Source organism: Nicotiana tabacum, chromosome 23 (assembly GCF_000715075.1).
Source record: "Nicotiana tabacum cultivar K326 chromosome 23, ASM71507v2, whole genome shotgun sequence".
In the NCBI taxonomy this organism is placed as follows: domain Eukaryota; kingdom Viridiplantae; phylum Streptophyta; class Magnoliopsida; order Solanales; family Solanaceae; genus Nicotiana; species Nicotiana tabacum.
The window spans coordinates 100933192-100941164 of record NC_134102.1 but is presented as its reverse complement, the minus strand read 5'-3'; the positions used below and the strand labels follow the sequence as shown (position 1 = coordinate 100941164).

General features: G+C 36.0%; 1 non-coding gene across 1 annotated transcript; it reads left to right on the top strand.

The window, feature by feature from the left end:
* The first annotated feature begins 7521 nt into the window (after positions 1 to 7521).
* Positions 7522 to 7719, top strand: LOC142177927 (U2 spliceosomal RNA). The gene has a single exon (XR_012706454.1). It is a non-coding gene; the product is annotated as a U2 spliceosomal RNA (small nuclear RNA).
* Positions 7720 to 7973: the final 254 nt, after the last annotated feature.

Here is a 7973-nt window from a genome sequence, read left to right as displayed (position 1 = left end):
TTATGGACAACGGTAATAGCCTTTTAGATGAACTTCGACAAAATCAACAATGACGATGTTACATCGGCCATTTTCATAATTGGTCGTGACTGGTAAGAATATCTATTTCCTTCTGTTTATACACTTTTCAGAAAGAATTGCATGAAAGACATTGTCGTGTATGAAGTGTGAATTATGATTTTATATTTTACAGGAAATATGGATTGAATTTATATTTTACAGGAAATATGGATTGAACACTGACAGGATAATTTGTCTTATTCAATTCTTTGGGACGTTTCATGAAACCAAAGATGAAAAAAGCGTCAGTTTTAATGCCTTTAATTTTTTCCGAACAGTTGCGCCCATTGACAAGTAGTAATTGTTGCTAACACATCAGAAATATAAGTGTAACGACCCGACTTGTCGTTATAAGAATTAACGCCCCGTTCAATGACTTAAGATCTCGAACAGTTTCGTAATATGTATTATGACCCGCGTGTGTGGTCAAGTTTGATTTTCGGAAGATTTAGAATTAAATTGAAAGAACAATTCCTATTTAGAAACTTAAATGGAAAGAGTTGACCGGAGAGTTAACTTTTGAGCAAACGATCCCGGAATAAAATTTTTATGATGTCAATAGCTTTGTATGGTGATGTCGGACTTAGGCGTATGTTCGGATTTGGATTTGGAAGTCCATAGGACAATTCGACGTATTTTGGCAAAAGTTAAAAAATGGAAGATTTTTGAAAAGTCCGACCGAAGGTTGAATTTTTGATAACGAGGTTGGATTTCGATTCCGAAAATTTGAATAGCTCCATTTCATCATTTATGACTTGTGTGCAAAATTTGAAGTCATTCCGGATTGATTTGATACGTTTCGGCGCAAAATATAAAAGTTGAAAGAGTTTAAAACTCATAATTCGATTTGATGCGTGATTCGTAATTTCGGCGTTGTTTTGACGTGATTTAAAGCCTCGACTAAGTTTGTATTGTATTTTAGGACATGTTGATATATTTGGTTAAAGTCCCGAGCGCCTCGGGTGGATTTCGGAAGGTTAACAAATCAATTCAAACTTGAAGAAAAGCTACTGGGATTTCTGGGCAGCAGCATGAACAGTGATCGCAAAAGCGTGAACAGTGCCCGCAGAAGCATGAACAGTACTCGCAGAAGCGGAGGCAGCGCATAAGCATGAAAATTGCCCGTAAAAGCGTGAACAGTATCCGCAGAAGCGTGAACGGTGCTCGTAGAAACGGAACTGGGCAGAAACATAAGGACCAAAAATTAGTCACTTTGCCATTTCGTTTTGGAATTTTTGGAGCTCGGTTCTTGGGCGATTTTGAGTATTTCTTCACGATTTCAACTCAAGTAAGTGTTCTATATCTTAAAGTGATTATATTTCATGAATCCATGATTATATTCATCGTCCAATTCAGATTTAAATGGAGGAAATCGAAAATTTAAGACTTAGAGGTCGAGTTGTTATTGGAATTCGATAAAATTGGTATGGGTGTTCGGATTTCGTAAAAATTATGCCGGGTTCCGAGAGGCGGGCCTCGCGTTGACTTTTGTTGACTTTTTGGAATAAAATTTTAAGTCGACGTATTATTATCCGAAATTATTTTCGATGAATTTTAATGAAGTTGTACAATTAATTTGGATAGATTTGAGCTGTCCGTAGGTCAATTCAAGCAAGAAGGTGATTTTGGAAAATCGGCATAACTTCAAAAAGGTAAGTATCTTGCTTAACCTCGAGTGGGGGAATTACCCTTAGGCATCGAGTCTTATGTGCCATTTGTGAAATGTGAAAAGCCATGTACGCGAGGTGACGAGTACGTACTCGGGCTTATATGTGCAAATTTTATTGGGTTAAAATCTTAGGCATTAATGTGCAGTAAATTGGATAATCGTTGGCATTTATTAAACCATCTATTTTCCATGCCTAAATCCTTGTTTGTTGAATTTGTTTTTATATGACAATTTGATGTGATTGTTATTTGAATATTTATGTAATTCCGTGAGTTTGTTGGTTTGATATTTCTTGGAATTTAATCTCATTATGGATTTTTTCTCTGCAAATAATTAATTAAATGAGCTTAAGAAGAAGTGTTTATATAATTATTGAGGATTTGGATTAATGACGGCATTGCCCTATGCTGAGGAATTTCTATATATGTTGATTATTATTTTTGGGTCTTATACACATTGTGTGGAGCCTTCGGCTATTTGTTTTGAAATTAATTGATTTGTTGTATTCTTTGGAATTGGTTGTGGCCATTGGGCAAATTGTGATATGAATTGATTTTGTTATGTTGCCGTGATAAATTTTCGTATACATTGTTGTGTTATGTGAGTTGTTATTTTGAGGATATAAGGGTGGTATTCTACTGTTGATATTATGTGGGTATAAGGGTGACATTTCACTATTATTATGTGTGTTGGGATATTGTCTGGACGGAGTGATAAGGGTGGCTATAGGAGCGATAAAGATGGTTATAAGAGAAATAAGGGTGACTATAAGAGCGATAAGGGTGGCTATTGATATTGTCAGGGCGGAGGGATAAGGGAGGTTATTATAGGAGTGATAAAGGTGGCTATAGGAGAGATATAAGTGGCTATTGTCAGGGATGATATGTGATGATATGGAGTTATTGTGTTGGTGAATTTCATGTGATGTTGTGATTTTTCTTGTGTTTATTTTTATACCTTGTGCAATTTATCTTGTTGTTGGTAAATTGATAACAATATGATTTATGTTGAAATTGGGAGCTTGTGGTTATTACCAGGCGGATTATAAAATAAAATATGGGCACGAGGTGCCGTGAGTAAATAATGATGATATTGGCACGTGAATTGTCCGTACAGTTGAGATATGAAATGCGGGCACGAAGTTCCGGAGAAAATATGATGGTTTTATTATTGGCACGTGAACTGTCCGTGCATATGTGATATGAAAAATGGGCACGAGGTGTCGGAGAAATATGATGATTTAATTATGGGCACAAAGTGCAGTGAAAATATGAAAGTGGACTGAGACCCGTGTTTACGAAAAAATATGAAAAGTGCTGAGACCCGTATTTTTATGATTATAAAATGGGGTGTCACATGGTGACTTTTTATTGAAAGAATTATATTCAAAATATTTATTTGGAATGATTTTTATTCAAAAAGTATTAATTGAAAGATATTTATTTGAAGAAATTATATTTGGAAGAGATTTATTGAAAGAATTATATTTGAAAGATACCTATTTGAGAAAATTATGTTTGAAAGATATTTATGGAAAGAATTATATTTGAAAGATATTTATTTGAGAAAATTATATTTGAAAGAGAATTATTTGGAAAAATTATATGTAAAAGATATTTATTTGAAGGACTTGATTTAATTTGGTATACTTGTATTTATTATTTATTGAGCGATATTAATGGTGTTCTTGTTGCCCTATTGTACATATCATTGGCCGTTTTCACAATTGATCTGAGAATATCTATTTCCTTATGTCTATACACTTTTCAGAAAGAATTGAGTAAAAGACATTGTCGTCTATGAAGTGTGAATTATGATTTTATATTTTACAGACAAAATTATCATGGAGCATAAAAGTGAAGCACATAACAGATCATGAAATAAGAATTTGTCACTAGTAGGATAACATAATTTACCTTATAAATTCTTTGGGAAACTTCCATCAACATGTTCTTCATATTTATAATAATTTTATATAGAAGTGCTCAATTTTTTACTTTTTTGGACACAATAATATTTCAGAAACTTCTAATGCTTCCTCTCCCTTCTATCTTCTCTAATGGAAAATTTATCATTTCTGCATTAAGTAATCTTGACATGATATAAGAATGGTTATGCTTCTTTTTTCTTTGTTTATTAGTTTTTGAAGATTGAGAGTTAATCCATATGCACGGGTGATCTCCGACACTCCGTGAGACTTGTGTGTGGTTCGATTGTGATGTAGAGTAGATTTTCTTTTTCTTTTTCTTGGTATTACAAGAACAAAGTCCAACCATTGGACAGTTTATATGTTCCAACATGTGTTTTTTATATATATTTGGCCCGCAAAACACATACTATTAAAAATGCAATGAGGCCTTTGATGTGGGCAAAGAAAAAGAGCATTTAGAGGACGAAGAAATTGAAGACCAAGCGACAAAAGCAATGATCAAGATGAATCCAATTCCAATGAATCTTTCTTAAGTTAATAGCGAGGAAAACTCTTTGGATTCTCTCTCTAGAACATGAGCTCTCCTCTCAATAGTAGTTGATATGGCGAGGAAAGCAAAATCTGGAGGAGGAGGGAGTACCGTACAGGTCAATCCAACCGGAAGAGACCAAAAAAAAGTTCCATTGTCATCGAGGCAAAGAAATTTCGGAATGTCAATGCAATTCAAGGCATAACTCCATTAGATTTAGAGAGAACAATGGCGTCGACATCAACAATGGTGGAGAACACGCCGACAACGAAATCATGGGCAGATCGAATGGAGGAAGAGGTAAGTGAATCGGAATTAATAGGAAAATAAAGCCATGCAAAAACACCAAAAATAGGGGAAAATTGGAGTGGAATTGTAGGGAAAGGTGAACCGAGTGAAGGGTATGACCTTACCGGAAAGTGAGGGGAACAATTGAGGGGAAATGTGAAAATTACAATGGATGACATAAAGAATGAGATAATCTACTGGAGATCTGTAGTAATTTGCTATGTCCTAGGGTCAAATCCACCGCAAACTGTTATGGAGGGCTACTTCAAAAGAGTATGGGGATCATTGGGGATATATAAAATAGCCCAGGTGAACAGAGGTGTGTTCATAGTAAGATTCCACTCACCGGAGAACAAGGAGAGGGTGGTAGAGGAAGGAATAAGAATGTTTGACAAAAAGCCAATGGTGGTTAAACCATGAATACAGGACATTAAATTTGACAAACTGGTGGTTGAGAAAATACCTGTGTGGATTAGACTGATGAATCTGGATATCAAATACTGGGGTCAAAATGCTCTAACAAAAATTGCAGGAATGGTAGGCAACCCACTCAAAGCGGACAGAGCAACAACACAAAAGCAGAGGCTACAATTTGCAAGAATTTTGGTTGAAGTTGAACCAGATCAAATGTATCCAGATATGGTGATGTTTGAGAATGAATGTGGTGCGATCATTGAGCAAGAGGTTAAATATGAATGAAAACCAGTATTTTGTAAAGCATGTGGCAATTTTGGACATGATATTAGAGAATGTAGGAAGCAACTAAGGCAGGACAAGGCAAGGGTGGAAATCAACAAAGAAACAGGCAATAACAATACAAATGGCTACAAGGAGAAGGAGAAACCAGAGGAACAACAATACAATGAAGCAAGGGACATTATCCTAATAGAAAATGGGAGTAACAATGACAAGCAGCAGGAAACACAAAGGAAATAAGAACCAGACAGGAAATAACAAAAAAAAACATGAAGCATGGCAAGTGGCATAAGGTAAGAAAGCATGGAGAAGTCGAGGAAGCAATCACAACACCTATGCTGAAGTTACACAAGTGAGCAACAAGATCAATGGAATGAATGAAGGGGAGGAGCAGTCTAAGGAAAGGCAGATGGAGCTACAAGGAAATGGTAACAAATCAGGGAGGATTGGGGGGCCTAACCCCCACCTCCCTAATGGATAGTATTGGGTTCTGGAACACCAGGGGACTAAACAGGACAACAAAACAGAAGGAAGTGAATCTATTCCTTCAAAGACGACAGGTTGGACTGTTTGGGCTCTTAGAAACAAAGATTAAGAGAGCTAAGGCAAATAAAGCTGCTCTTAATCTTTGCACAGGGTGGTCTTATACTACAAATCACTCTAAACATAATGCAGGAAGAATATGGATATTGTGGAGGCCTCAGGTCTTCACTATTAAAGTAAAAATGGTGATAGAACAACTCATTCATAGTATCATAACTCACAGTACCACAGGGAAGAGGATTAATGTGACAATGGTGTATTGATTCAATGACCATGCACTAACGTCTGACTTGCGGAGAGACATAAGGATGATAGCTAATCAAATGGTAGGGGCGTGGGCAATTATGGGAGACTTCAACTCTATACTTAGCCAAGAGGATAGATTGGGGGAGCAAGGTGACATATGCAGCAAATAAAAGAGTTTAAGGAATGTGTGGAACAATGTGGACTTCAAGAACTGAAATCATCGGGGTGCTTTTATACATGGAGTAATTAACAGGAAGGACAGGATAGAGTGCTAAGTAGAATTGACAAGGTGATCACCAACAATGACTGGGTGAATAAATTGCCAGCATCTGAGGTTCATTATATGACAGCAAGAGTATATGATCATTATATGACAGCAAGAGTATATGATCACAGTCCTGCAATGATCAAATGTGTTTTTTTTTATATATTTGGCCCATAAAACACATACTATTAGCTTAACATTGTTTCACATTTTTTTCAAGGGGAGAGTCTACCATGATAACTTGCTATTGGGGCTTTCATGTGTCACCTTGGCGTTGGCACTATTGCCTTGGCCTGGCACACCCCACCAATTCTAGTCAACAAAGTTTAGTGATTGCTGTAAACAACGTAGCCTGTTTTGACAAATAACTAAAACAATGCAAGCTGCTATTACCCCACAACAAATAAGCTCTTAAATGTACTTTAAGGTCAAAAGAACCAGTAAATAATCCTTCTATCTATTTGTGAAATTCACAAATGTAACCACTGTTATAGGCAGAAACTCTCGTGTTTGGCAGTTCCATTGCCCACGTTTCATTAAAGTGATCTTTTGGGAGTGTTGCTGTGAAGGAATTGGATTCCAGTTATTGTGATAGTGTTTTTATTAGAAGCAATAACTGTCTAAAAACTACAAAGGCTTAACAACGCCATCCTTTTTCCACACCTTCCTGCACCTCCAAGCTACGATTTGAAGGTTATGGATGCACTAATGTTTTTTATGTTAACCTGTCACTGGTCATATAGTCTGAGTAGAGATATGCATACTATTGAATGACTTATAAAAGCACGGTTAATCAGAAATTCACTGCAAAAACAATAAAAATGAAAAACGAAATTATTAGGCAGGTAAGGCTGTTTGTGCTCAGACAGATACTTGTTTTAAATGTTGCTATAACCTATGCATTTAATGTTCTTCTGTTTGAGGTTTTGCCCCAAAAAAGTCTTTTGAAATGCTATTAGCCAGTGTAGTTTGAGTTTATTTGTAATTTGTAAGAGTTTCAACGTTGGAGCAAATTGGGTAAACTAAACATAGCATTCTTCCAATGGCACAGGGATTATATATTAATTAAACATAAAAGACTTACATGACCAGTTAAAAGAACTCAATAAGCTGTTTTCTAAGGAAGCATATTCTACGAGCAAAGCAAAGATTTGGCCGTAACTATAAGAAAAGGCTTTCAGTTTTTTATGAAAGGAACTTTATCTGGTCTTGCTATTTTATTCCCACATCGAGGGTGAGAAAAGAAGAAGCAGAAGCATCAGGTATAAATTAAGGGACTCGAGAAGAAGAAAAGCATACCTTTCTCGGCCTTTTGGCTAAGATCAAGTGTAGTATCTGTTCTTATCAGTTTAATATCTGATATGTGAGTCATCGACTCACACGATATTAACTTTCAATTTTTTAAAGGGGAGAGTCTACCATGGTAGCTTGCTATCGGGGCTTTCACGTGTCGCCTTGGCGTTGCACTATTGCCTTGGCCTGGCACACCCTACCAATTCTAGTGCAATATTGTCTTTAAAATTAGGGACAACGGGCTGTAATCTCAACAACATTTAATGATAGTAAGAAAAAGTGATGAATTCTTTTAAGCCAACACTAGTGAATGTTGCTTCAACCGAAACAAGTATCCTATTTACATATAATTTTGCATTTATTTTTACGAAAAAAAGTATTGGAAACGTTTTACATTCCAAATGAATACTACACATTGAATTCATACGTAATGGAGTGAGAAGAAGAGGAAGAG